Source organism: Rutilus rutilus, assembly GCF_951802725.1.
Source record: "Rutilus rutilus genome assembly, chromosome: 4".
In the NCBI taxonomy this organism is placed as follows: Eukaryota; Metazoa; Chordata; class Actinopteri; order Cypriniformes; family Leuciscidae; genus Rutilus; species Rutilus rutilus.
Window position 1 is genome coordinate 24,104,313 of NC_140212.1, and position 14,718 is coordinate 24,119,030.

The following is a 14,718-nucleotide window of genomic DNA, read 5'->3' on the forward strand; positions in this document are numbered from 1 at the left end:
ACAGACCCAGAACACATGCGAATGATTCACGTTTACATCTCCACAGCTTCTCCAACATGGCTGTGGTAATGAAGTATGTTTATTCTTAATTTTGGGTGTTATAAAAAATCTAATTAAATTTTTCCAGCAATGTAATCTCCAGACACGTGATGATGTTGTTGATTGCTGTGTTTTCCAAATATATGACCATTCATCATCAGATATGTTCACTCCCAACTCTCTCTGCCACTTCAGTTTTACATACATCGTTGTATTCCCTCTTGCCTCCATTATATGTCCATAAATTGTAGAGATTATTCTATATTTCTTTGCGTTGTAGGCTTCAATTATGCTTTTGATTGTTGGATTTTTGTCCAGATTTACACTGCGTTTTATTTCTAATCTATTTTTTATTTCTTTCTAACTAATCTTTCTTTCTTTCTAACTAATCTTTCTTTCTTTTTTCTTTTTCTAACTAATCTTTCTTTCTTTTTTCTTTCTTTCTAACTAATCTTTCTTTCTTTCTAATTAATCTCTTTCTAACTAATCTTTCTTTCTTTTTCTTTCTTTCTTTCTAACTAATCTTTCTTTCTTTTTCCTTTCTTTTTAACTAATGTTTCTCTTTCTTTCTGACTAATCTTTCTTTCTTTCTTTCTTTCTTTCTTTCTTTCTTTCTTTCTTTCTTTCTTTCTTTCTTTCTTTCTTTCTTTCTTTCTACCTAGTGTGTCTTTCTTACATATCTATCTATCTATCTATCTATCTATCTATCTATCTATCTATCTATCTATCTCTTTATACAGTTTTTTTTACAATCCCTTTGCTACTATTTTCAGAACCTTGATGTCATTTTTCAAAACTCTAGACACAAAACGGTTATCACTTGTATCACAGGCTTTCTAATGTTCAAAACATTGCATTGTGCATTCACATCTTTAAAGAAATCTTGCACTTGTACAATCATTGGTTCAAAAAACAAATCTATTGTGAAATACCATTGAAGCATAACTATAGATCACCCACACACAAGCAACCGATAGTTTCACTGTGTCATTTTTCGTACAATCATTAAATATTGTAGAACAAAATAGGTGATACAGGTTTCATTATGGTACTACATGTACAGTAAATACATCTCTGTAAAAGTACTGCAGTAGTTGAGAGAATACTACAGACACAGTGGAATCATTGAACAAAGTTTGTAATATATTGATGCAAAACACTACAGTACAATCACAACATAGGTTTATTTGAATCAAAGCAAAAATAATTAGCTATGAAATAGAAAAGAAAAGACAGAACTGTAAAACATCAAATGCAGTGTTCCTCAACTTGCTTGTACTGTAAGAAACAAAACAGGAGTGATTACTGTACTTCTACATTGTCATCAACTCTGTGTTGTGGATTTGGCCACAGGTTCTCATCTACATCACAATGAATGTTTTCATTAGCCAAACATCTTGGAAAAAACATTCGGGCATTAAGAGTAATGCAACAGTTACTTATCATTTTGAGCAGTTGTATCAATTGATAGTTAGATCATTGTAAGGAAATGAATAGACACTCATTTGAAATGTAATGTGTGAATTGCCTTTTGAAATAGTAGTACTTTGATGTTAAGTTGTGTCATATTGAACAGGTGATTTTTGTTGAATGAACAAATGATCTAAGTTTTATCATCTATCCAAGCAATTGAGAAAAGAGTTAGAGTTTTGAAAAATGTGCATTTTGATCATTGGTTGTGAGTTTTGTGTCTAGAGTTGTGAAAAATGACATCAAGGTTCTGAAAATAGTAACAAAGTGATTGTAAAAAACTGTAACTTATTTTTCTTTCTGTCTTTCTAACTAATATTTTCTTTCCTTCTTTATAACTTTTCTTTCTTTATAACTATTATTTCTTTATAACTATTATTTCTTTCTAACTTTTCTTTCTTTGTTTCTAACTAATCTTTTTTTCTTTATAAATTTTCTTTCTAACTAATCTTTCTTTCTTTCTACCTAATCTTTCATTCTTTTTCTATCTTTCTAACTAATCTTTCTTTTTTCTTTCTTTATTTCTAACTATTCTTTCTTTCTTTCTAACTAAATCTTTCTTTCTTCCTACGTAATCTTTCTTTCTTTCTTTCTAACTAATCTTTTTCTTTCTTATTAATCTTTCTTTCTTTCTAAATATTCTTTCTTACTTTCTAACTAATCTTCGTTTCTTTCTTTCTTTTTCTTTCCAATCTTCATTTCTTTCTAACTAATATTTCTTTCTTTCTAACTAATATTTCTTTCTATCTTTTTCTTTCTTTCTTTCTTTCTTTCTTTCTTTCTTTCTTTCTAACTAATCTTTCTTTCTAACTGAATTTAATTTAGACTAATCTATCTATCTATTATTTATCTATCTTTCTAACTAATCTTTCTTTTTCTTTCTAACTAATACTTTTCTTTCTTTCTTTCTAACTATTCCTTCTTTCTAACTAATCTATCTATCAAACTTTAAACTACTTTAAACATCAAACTACTTTAAACTTCTTCAAACTCTCTGGTTTGGCTTTCTCAAGCCAACTTAAAGTTTGTTTTAAACTTTTTTTTCTAGTTGATATTTGCTGTCAGTTGCTGGCCGTATTGTGACAACAAATGGCGCCACCTCCCGCCAGATATGACAAAATGTAACAAGTGAGACCACACGCCGGTTTGCCACACAGTAATCAGAGTACACCATTGCCTTTGTACAGTTAGTTGGCAGCAGTTTCAAATCACTTCTCCAAAAGCCTGGTACCCTCCCATGAAGAAGAATGCCATGAGTTTCAGCATAGTTAATAATGAAATGCACAACATACACATTGTCATCTTTCTTAAGTGCATTAGGAGGCTGACACTTTTTGTTCACGTCATCTACATCATCATCTTGAACTGCAGCTGGTGTAGGTGGTAGTACCTGTGCTATATCTTCAATAATGGGATGGTCATCATCTGAAATAAGAAAGAAAGAATAAATAACTGTTAGACTATATTAAATGTTTTCAAAACAGCTAAACTAGACATGCACTCCTAATTCCTCAACCCTGACAATGCATCTAGCAAATAGGCTATTTCACCTGGACAGTACGCCTAATGGTGCGTTAACACCGGACGCGAATAGCGCGTCAGGCGCGAGTGATTTCAATGTTAAGTCAATGCAAAGACGCGTTACGCGTGTAAAAAATTCCTGCGGCACGAATGAGGCGTAGAGCGCGGCGCAGTTGACGCGAATACGCCTCATTCGCGCGTCAAGTTCGCGCGAATTGAGCATCTGGTGCGTTAAGCATGTTACGCGCAAATGATTTTATTAGTGCTTTTTGTGCATTCACGCGTATGACGCAAATTCGTGTCTGCCGCCCGAGTTGAAAAATCTGAACTTCTGCGTCAATTCGCGCCGCGTTAACCAATCAGGAGCCTGCTTGCTGCTGTCACATGGTAAAGTGACAGTTTATAATGTTATTTTATGTTTGGCCTCAATAAATTATTTTGTAATATGACTAAAATGCACAACAAAGCAAATCTTTCACATAAAAACTCGATTTCAATATATGAGAGATACTCATTTTGTATTGAATGCTATTTATTCCATATCTATTCTAGATTATATGAAAAATTATTAATCTAATGTAAAGACAACAAACACAATTTAGTGTATAAAAAAAAAAAATCACAGGACAGGTTTAACTTTTGGAGGCTGGCTCCATTTATTATCAAAACAAAAATAAATGACAGATTAGGTGGGTGCCGGCGAGGGTGAACCTCGCGCCGGGCTGTACAGCGCGGGCTCGTCAGGCAGCGACCACTTGAGGCCGAGGCCTTATACGGCCTAAGCTGTCCTCGTCAGCGTCCTCACCATTAGGTCCACCAAACCTAGCTCCTGGAGCAAATTGTGAAACTCCTGAAACCCTCCGGAGGGTCTGGTGGACCCGAGTACAGCGACGATGTCCCCTACGCAGCTGTTTCTGCTCTCCAGAGCATATACGAGCGGTGACTCTCTCGAATAATGCTAATGCTAATGCTAGATAAACATCTAAAAAAGATGGCCGCCAACGGGTTTCGAAACTTTCGCCTCCGGATTTCGCCTCTGACGAAATTCTGTTAATTCGCGCGTCAAGAGCGAAATTGACGCGCGTAAAAACAAAAGTTTGAAGCGAAATTTACGCGCGTCAATTTTGCTCTTGACGCGCGAATTAACACAAAGTGGTCAAGCGTATAACTAGACGCGGCAGGCGCGAATTTGACGTGCTATTCACGTCCGGTGTGAACGCACAGTAAGACCTGTTAAAACTTGTAGGCCTATAACAACAAACTTGCAAAAATAATAATAACTAGTCTAGATTATGTCCCATCCATGCTTCTCTTCTTTCCAAATACTAACACCGTGTCCTAACCAGATGCGATAAGATTCCAGCGACAAATAATTTGTCTGTCCACACTAGACGCGACGCTGACATCACCAGGATTGAGCAGATTGAGGCGAGCAAGATCATTTAAGTGAGCAGCTATTTCACACTCTGTTGTTCTCTTGTGCACCTCCATCTCACGACAATGTTCTATAAAAAAAACTGTGTGTGGTAGTTTAAACAGGATTGGCGGGAAATGCGCATTGATACACCTTGTTATGTGGTTTATTTTGATAGGTGAACTATCTTTGTAGTGTTAAAGGAGAACTCCGGTCAATTTTAACATTGAGCTCATTTTTTTGTACATTTGGAGTGCTGTCAGTACAGAGAACAACGACAAAAATCGGTGTTGCCTACACCGTGTTATCCTCATTTTAAAATTTGCACCCTGTTGACTTCAATGGGGCAAGTTTTAAACCTGCTTTTAGCCTCTTAACATCCTTGATGTGTCATTACAAGTGCACAGGTCATGTGAGTGATTCCTTCTGAGTGAACGCGGGTGAATCTGACTGCAGTAGATGTGAAAGAAATATATAAAAAATTATGTTTATTCAGCCAGCGCACATACCTGTATTTACATCCTGTTTTCGGTCGAAGTCCACAGTAATCGATTGTCGAGTTCACGCACATAGGTTTAGTACCTATGATCACGCGCGTGAACTCGACAATCGACTACTGTGGACTTCGAAACAGGATGTAAATACAGGTATGTGCGCTGGCTGAATAAACATCATTTTTTATATATTTCTTTCACATCTACTGCAGTCAGATTCACCCGCGTACACAGAAGGAATCACTCACATGACCTGTGCACTTGTAATGACACATCAAGGATGTTAAGAGGCTAAAAGCAGGTTTAAAACTTGCCCCATTGAAGTCAACAGGTTGCAAATTTTAAAAAGAGGATAACACGTTGTAGGCAACACCGATTTTTGTCGTTGTTCTCTGTACTGACAACACTCCAAATGTACAAAAAAATGTGCTCAATGTTAAAATTGACCGGAGTTCTCCTTTAACCCTCTGGGGACCAAAAACGCGCCCGCTCGTTTTGCTCGTTTTTTTTTTTTAGCAATGAAAATAAACACTAAATGCTCTGTTAATTTTGATCTTTCATTTCCGTGTAATACATCAATCGATCCTGTTCAGTTTCTATTTTTTTTCTGTATACTCACAATAAAAATAAAGTGTTTTGCTTTTTGACAAATAAAGAAAAATTAAGATGATGCGATTTCTGCCTTCTCTCTGTCAGTAAACTCCCGTTTGAAACGCGTTCGAAAATGATCTATAACTCCGCGAAAATTCAGTCAAACAGGCAAACAGACCCACGGGCATTAAGCTTGAGATTGAAGCTGGGGAACAATAGTCTGTTAGAGGGGGGGAAGAAAGGGAAGAAGGGGGAAGAAAGGGAAGAAGGGGGAAGAAAGGGAAGAAGGGGGAAGAGGGAAAAAAGAGGAAAAAAGAGAGAAAAGAAGGGAAAAGGAGAGGAAAAGAGAAGAAAGAGATTTTTTATGACTTTGTCCCCCCAACAGCAATATTTGTGAAAGTCTACATTTGTCATAAATTATCGCAAAAACAGTTTTTTTGTATCTTCCTATACATTTATATGGGAGTAAAGCTGATCACAAGGTTGCCGGTTCGAATCCCACTGCTGCCAGAAATTAAGATTGCTGTGTTATTCTGTGAATTATGTTTCTTCATTAAAAATCACATAACTGGTTTACACATTACATAAATTAGTTCTGTTCTGTCATTTTACAGTATAATTTAATATAATTTATTCTAGATATATTATTTATAGTAAATTATACCATAGTTTTAATTATATTTCTGCTTCAGTTATTTTTTTTAAACTATTGTAAAAACTAATCAATTATTTTATTACTGAATGCATCCATTACTTTTTTTTCACGAGTGACTATAACTTGTAGTTGAATGATACTATAGTAAAGGAAAACACAAAAAACAAGGAAATTATGATCAAAAACCAAACTTTCATTTTATTGTACAAAAGGTATTGTAAAAAGTGCAATAGAACAGGAAAGTAAGAACTATATACAAGGAGAACTACAAGGAGAAGTTTAAAAATAAATGATTTATTTTCTTTTTTTTACATCCTCCAACCACTGCTCCTTTGGCACTGTCTCTACTGAGGGGCAGTATACAATGCCCTTGTACTGGCTGTGCCCAGTCTCTGCTGTTCTGAACTGCCCACATTTCTTGCACGTGTTGTGCTGCACTTTGCGGGTCAGTTTTCGAACTGGAGCTGGACCTGGAGCAGGAGGGGCAAAAGGGGCAGAGGAGAGGCTGACCCTGAGAGCCTGTGGAGCAGCAACCAGGACGGGCCCCTGTGAAGCCACTGGCGTCAACATCAGGAGTTGAGTGCCTGGGGGTGGAGCAGGAAAGAGTTGCCGCTGGGTTGGTGGTGTCTCAGCTGCTGGTGCCAAAACCACTGGGGCTGAAGGGATCTTCCTCTTCCTCTTCACCTGTGCCTGGCCCACAGTGCTACTGGGCAGGTGGTACTGGTGAGCCGGGCCTGGCTGGGGGGGCGCAGATGGGGGGCGCACGTTGGCAGGGAGCAGAGGGTCAGCAGCCACAGACAAGCGGATAGGCAGTTCCAGCCCCTGCATCACTACCGCATTGTCCTGTCTTTTCACCCTGTTGTTGTGCCACTGAACCAAGGTGGTGTGGCTTACGTCCACCAGCTGGATGGTGGTCTGCTGCATTACTATTGCATTGCCCAGAATGCACCGCCTGATTTTTCTGTAGTCCTCCAGGATGAGGTCCCATCTGGACACTGTGCCAGTCCCCTTCTTCTTGGGACTCCGGTGGATGGCACAGAGCCTGACAAAAATAGTTTCCATCAGGCGAGAACAGTCTGGCCACTGGGCAAGTGGGGCAGTGGTGGTGAGTGCGTGCCTCTTGACACTCTCCACCCCTGGAGTGAACTCCTGCCTCTTCTTGGGGGACCTGAACCTCCCAGTATCCAGCCTGCTCTTGTGTCTGGGAGAAAACACAACTCTCCGCTTGTCGAAGTCCAGCAGGTTCTGCCAAAGAGCAACAATATTGCTCACCTAAGCAGAGAGGAGCATATCATACAGAGCAAATGAGAAAAACAAACAAAACAAGTGTAAACATGTATGACAAGTCAAAGAGGGAAAGTAGAAAAAGTTGAATGATCCTGACCTGCTGGTTGGTGAGTGCCAGAGAGGGATGGTTCCTGAGCTCCACAAGACACTCCGCCAGGCTGTCGACTCTATCCAGGCCGGGCACACCTAAGTCATCCACAGCCTGAAAAAAAAATAAAGATATGAGCAACAATATGAGGACAGTGAACTGGGACAAAATACAGAGACATATACACTGGTCTATATAAATGCCAGGATTGATTATTGCATTCTAAAATGTCAGCAGACGGTGACAATAATTTAGACATTTGTAATAAAAAAATGTAAGGTGTCTTTACCGTCAGCAGATCTGATATTCCTTAGAATATGAATGTAACTTTTAATAAGCAGGGGAAATTCCAGACTTTAAATATATAAACATTCAAATGTTTACTATGTTTGCATTATTAGACTGTACAGGGAGACTGGTAATGTTTTCACATTAAAATCAGATGCTTTCCTATTAATTCAATTGATTGTGAGGGAATTCTAGGGAATACCAATATGGAGGCACAGTGGCTTAAATTTTTATTACGTCACGAGCAATCCAGTCATTTAATAGATCAGTGCACATTTAACAAAGTATTTACATACCACAGATGCATCAGGAGATGCTGAGGCACCTTGCTGCGGCATGGAGGAGGCAGCAGACTGGGTGGAGGAGGCAGCAGACTGGTTGGAGGAGGCAGCAAGCCGGGTGGAGGAGGAGGAGGCAGTGAGGGTTGAGGCAACAGGCTGGTAGGAGGGAACAGCCAGGGCAGCAGCCATGGTGGATGAGGCAGCAGGCTGGGTGGAGGAGGCAGCAGGCCGGATGGAAGAGGCAGCAGGCTGGGTGGAGGAGGCAGCAGGCCGGATGGAAGAGGCAGCAGGCTGGGTGGAGGAGGCAGCAGGCCAGGTGGAAGAGGCAGCAGGCTGGGTGGAGGAGGCAGCAGGCCAGGTGGAAGAGGCAGCAGGCTGGGTGGAGGAGGCAGCAGGCCAGGTGGAAGAGGCAGCAGGCCAGGTGGAAGAGGCAGCAGGCCAGGTGGAGGAGGAGGGGTCAGTTAGGATTGAGGCAACAGGCTGGCAGGAGGGAACAGCCAGGGCAGCAGCCATGGTGGATGAGGCAGCAGGCCGGATGGAAGAGGCAGCAGGCCGGATGGAAGAGGCAGCAGGCCGGATGGAGGAGGAGGGGTCAGTTAGGATTGAGGCAACAGGCTGGCAGGAGGGAACAGCCAGGGCAGCAGCCATGGTGGATGAGGCAGCAGGCTGAGAGAAGGTAGAGGAGGAGGAGAGAGACTCAGAGGAGGGCATAAAGCAGGAGGAGACAGAGAAGCTTGGGTCATCCGTGAGACTTGACACAGTAATGTCATGTGTCTCGTTTTCCCCGAAGCCCTCGTCTTCTTCGTCCACACCTTCGTCCACATCCTCCAGCATGTTCTCTGTCTCCTCTGAGTCCGGGTTCACCACCAGGGGCTGTCCAGTCTGGCTAAGGAGATAGTCAACACCAAGCAGCTCTCCTATGAAAAAGAAAAAAAAGCACACACATACATGACTAATTATATTCAAAGCATTCTGTCAAGATAGAATGCAACTGTAATCAGACTCAGTGTATGGTTGGCTTTGTTAATGGGAATAATAAAATTATTTATAATTAAATCAATCTCTAGTTAGAACATTTGAAAACCCACAAATTAAAAGTATAATGTAGCCAGATAAGGGTAAGACATACCAGTGTATTTGGCAGGTGCCCTGAAAGTTGGCACAAAAGCCCGGCCAAACACCTTCAGGCTGTTGGTGTTGACGCAGTGAGACATATCCCCGGCGTAGGTGAGAAGGGACGCTGGCTTGCTGGTCACTGCTGCAGTCCCCCGATCCTGATTCCACCTGTTCAGGCCTTCCAGGAGGTAGAGCTGGAAATTCAGCGCATTGGCACTGGTTCCTTGAAGAAGAACAACACATTTATACCACTGTAAAAGGACTTGCCTTTCAATTTGAATAATGCATAGCAGTTATTTAAGACATCATATATGTGAGACACCAACCTGGAATGAACCTGTTCAGGTGGCAATGAAAGGATTCCAGGGATGTGGACCCTCTGGCACAGCGATACCGGGTCAGGATGACCCCCGCCTTTTTAGTGGTGCCCACCTCAGTATAGAGTGGCACTTCTGGCAAGTCCTGGATGCACTTGACATGGCGTTTCTGCACACGCCAAATGTGCTCTGTAACGAATACGACTCTGGGTAAATATGAATTAGCTCAAGAATATGGGGAATCTTGGAATATTAATATTTATGACTCATGGTCATAATTCATAAGTCGCATGTACATTTATTTTATCAATTATCGAGATTACCTTGTTCTATAACTATCTGACCAACATTTAATTCGTCCAGCGAAACAAATGTAAAATCATTACAGTCAAGAAGAGGTATTCACAAACTTCAAAAGAGTTTCATGTCCTGGCCACGGACACCCAACTTTCTGAGTTTATAAATTAAAACTACTGAATGTAGTCTAATATCGAGCTTGTAGCTTAAATAAGATCTTTGATTTCATTGACTTCATAAAAAGTGGTTTTTCAAACACAGAGGCAGTGAAAAGTATAAATGGGTTTATTAATAAAATGGCACACACTAAGAGATTATATAAGCTACAAATATAAACGTACGTAAAATGCAAACAATAAAACAAACAAACATTTAAACAAACAAGAAAAATATGTGATCAGAATAAAATGAAAATGAAAGAAAGAAAGCAAGAAAGAAATATAGAGAAGGGAAAAGCTAGTACTTATTACATACAGAAACCTAGGTTCACGAGACACCGGGAAACAGCTTTTATCAGACAATGTACTTGCGATTCTGTGCCCTTTCGGGTGAGGCTGATGCTGAGGGTGGCGTCCTGTTTTTGCTGGGTCTTCCGGTGCCGCGAAGTTCGAAAAGGCTCACTGAGTGTAAAGTTACCGGAAAATCAGATTCATCTCCCTGGATGGGAGAGGTTTAAAGTCTTTGTTGCAAGGGACGCAGCTACGACTCGGACATGTGCTCGCTCGATAGAGAAGACTAAGGCCTTCTTCAGATGATCCTTGGAGAAGCGCTGCGCCGGGGAGTAGAGGAGGAGGTCAGGGATCGAAGAGAGAAGAGAGTGAGAAGTGGGGGTCTCGTCCTTTTAACAGACATCTGTTTACGCCCTGTTTTGTGACAGAGCGAATCAGCTCTCCTGATATGAAGCGGGAAACAGTTCTTTGTGTGAAGAAGAACACGCCCCCTTTTTACCATATGTCTTATGAGGGAAAGGATTCATACTTAGAAATGTGATAGTTCCTGGAACAATTTAAGTATTATTGTACCTTGCAGTCAAGATTCGTCTCCGTGAGATGGAGAGGATTACATAGATATCCATTATGACAGGTAAAGATTGGGGAAACATAACGTTACATTTATATGCATAATTACACACAAATAAAGTTTGATTAAACACACAATAAAATTGTCAGTGTTTCCGTTATGGTAAGTGAAGACACCTGGGAAACAAAGGAATACGTATCAAACATTTGAAGGGTTTTCTCTGAAAAGTTCCCTGAAAAGTTCCATGTGTTGGAATGTTGGCTTGCATAGGAACTGGATAAGATGCAGCTTTGGAGTCATAAAGTTTACGACCATGTCGGGGTCGGTTTACAAGACACTATTGAGGAACCTTCTTTCAGTGAACATTTAGAATTCAAGATTTTACTCTTAGCAACCCACACCTCTATTACACGTGCATATAGGAATGTCCACACATTATAAAAATAAAAGAAAATATATTTCTCGTATTCTCAGTTATACACAAATGGTGTTTGTGTGTGTGTGCGGAATGTCATGAGGCTGTAAGGTTGGGGGATACGAGTCACATGGGTGCTGGTAAATTGGTCCTCGTGGGGCAATTATTAACCAGCGCTGTCTTCCTGAGGACACAGACGATGTGTTCGCCATCACATGATTCACTTAATCTGAAAAGCAGATGTCATTGTTGCTACAGCTCCATGCGCACTTGATCCAGGAGCGGCACACCCATAAGGTCCCTCCCATTTGCCCCGCCCAGCTCCTGCAGCAGCCTGTCAATGAGGCGTATGGTGTCCTCCTCACCGCGCGTCCTCCTGCGGCAGTAAAGGCTAAGGTCCCTTTTACTGATGCTCCTGTCCACCAGGAGGTCAGTAATAGCTGGCATACCCTCCTGCATCAGCTGCTGTTTCTTGGCCAGCCGCAACAGGTTGAGGTCCCCCGCATCCCACTCAAAAATGCAGGCGGACAGGCATCCCATGAAGGTTGGGTAGAGGGGATGGGCATCGGTGGTGCAGCCCACGGCCAGCCTTCGCATGAAGTGCCAGATGTCCAGCCGTATGTGGAGGTCTGGCCACTGCCCAAACCTGGACTGCAGCTTGCTGGTTGCCCCCTCACTAATGCAGCAGCCACAGTCCACATACAGCAGCACTGGGGGTGGAACGGCTGCCTGGCGGTACCGCTCCATTACACCAGCCACCATCCTGTCCAGTCCTGGCCCCTCCTGCACCGACAGGACACTGGTCAGTATCTGGCCAACCTCATTGCCAATAGAGCTCACCCAGAGTGCTGTCCCCCGTCCATGGCCAGCCAGCTTCTTTGTGATCTGGAATTTACAAATGTAAGGACACATTCAGAGATCTGAACTTATTGTTTTAAGAGAGAAAAATCTCATTTGAGAATTGAGCCAGCACAATTGAGAAAAAATGTCTATCTGGAAGTATTTAAGAACATGTAAGTCTATTACAGAGTCAGATTATTTATTACCTTTTTGGTGGAATCCATCTTTAAGATGGTGCCAAAGGTCGACGTGATGCTGGCCTTGATGTGGTCTATACGGCAGAGGATGTCCCTGCCGTATACGGACAGCAGCCAACGACTGGTGGGGATGTCGATGGGCTCTGGAGGCTCCTGGCAGACCACCGGAAAGAGGCTGGGTCGATCCACAAAGTCAGCACACTCCCCAAGATAGTGTGCCAACCGATTCAGCCATTCCTCCCCGTGATTCTCTTTTAATTGCCTCACCAATCTAGCTGGACTGTTGCCCAGCGTCCGGTCCCGAAGCAGCCTAATGACACGGATGTCACAGGCATACCTGAAAACACATTGTTGCTGTGATTAGTTACATGTTAATTGAAGGGTCAATTCAGTAGTTTAAGTCTTCACAATCAACATCTTTTCTACACTGATTTACTCACTTGCGGGTCAGGATCAGCCGGAACATTTTCTGGTGAGGCAGGTCAAGCTGGTTCCGGACAGTCTGACTCGTTGACAGGTAGTTCAGAGAACACACAGTGCACCTGAGTGTCTCTGTCACCATCAGGTAGTACCTGTCAATGTCCAGGACCTTCCGAGCCCTCTTGTGAACACCATAGCCCGTGAGGTTCTTGCCACAATCTGGGCAGGACACTCTCACCTTCCACAGGTGGTAGGGCATCCACACCATCAACCGATTGGTGAAGAACCGGTCAGGAGTTGGTGTCTGGTGGTAAATGAGGGCTGGAACAGGTGGCTCATACCACAGCTTCAAATCTGGCCGCAGCTTGCCAGAGTGAAATAAGGTGTTGGCAATCCACCTCTGGTCCTGCACAGGGATGGTCTTGCTCATTTCACCTGGCAACCAGAATGAAGCTGAGGCCCCAGCAGGGGCTGGCATGACTTCTCCAGGCTCCTCCTGTTTGGAAGACAATTTGTTTATTGCATAGTGTTTTTTAATTGCTTTGGTGCAATTCCCACAAGCAATTGGTACATTTTCAAAACTCTTAGTACTAATAATACAACAGATAATCAAAAGTGCACTTTTTTCCCCAAAGCATTTCAGCGTATTTCCATTTGTGGAAATTAAAACATTGTTTAAATTACTACATTATTAGCTTACTATAGCGTAATAACTGTGTGATTTGTATATGTACATCTCTGATAACAGATCACTCTTAATTGTAATCTAGACGCATACAATTTCTGTAAAGCTGCTTTGAAGCTATATGCATTGTAAATACATAATACATTATAAGTAAAACTTATAATAAATAAATAATAATAAATAAAAAATACAAAGAAATGTGAATTGATTTGAATTACTATAAAACTTTTGATTTGCATCTCTTCTCATTTAGTTTAACTAGAATGAAAGCATGAGATCAGGTTTTGTAAGAATGACAAGTGTGATCAGTTTGGAGTTTTGGAAGGAGTTTTGAAAATGTACGCCTTACTTGTGAAGCAGTACCAAAGTGAATTTAAAAAAAAAAGGAAATTGGTGCTGTTATACTCACAGAGGATGGAGCAGGACTGGGGGTCCTTATACAGGATGGAGAAGGGGTGGTGGTCCTCACAGAGGCCATAGATGGGGCCCCCTCAAAGGATGGAGAAGGGGTGGTGGTCCTCACAGAGGATGGAGGAGGAGATGGGCTGGGAAGAGAAGGGCTGGAGGTCCTTGAAGAGGATGGAGCAGGACTTCGGCTCTTCACAGAGAATGGAGAAGGGGTGGTGGTCCTCACAGAGGCCATAGATGGGGCCCTCTCAAAGGATGGAGAAGGGGTGGTGGTCCTCACAGAGGATGGAGGAGGAGACGGGCTGGGAAGAGAAGGGCTGGGGGTCCTTGAAGAGGATGGAGCAGGACTTGGGCTCCTCGCAGAGAATGGAGAAGGGGTGGTGGTCCTCACAGAGGATGGAGGAGGAGAGGGGCTGGGAGGAGAAGGGCTGGGGGTCCTTGAAGAGGGTGGAGGAGAGGGGCTGGGGGTTCTCCGACCCACTAAATTAGGCTTTTTTGAAGACGCCTGGGACCCACCAAACCGTGACTTGGTGAACTTAAAAGAGAAACAAAGTTAATTGTATGACAACCGCACTGTACATTTTCAACACAAACATTTTTATTTAAATCTAGTGTTTACACATGTGTGATGGGTAGGTTTAGGGGTAAGGGTTGGTTTGGTGATAGAAAATATCTTTAACCTGACATAAAGGCAATGGAAGTGTATGCAATGTCCTCACTAATATAGTCAAACAAAAATGTGTGTGTGTGTGCGTGTAAAAATGTGAATGGCCTGACTGATAAGTCTGCAGGAGTATGCTATAATTATTTTGATGTTGGTGGGCCGTAGAGCACATTAAACAAATACAGAATTAATCTAAGTAAACATTAATTAC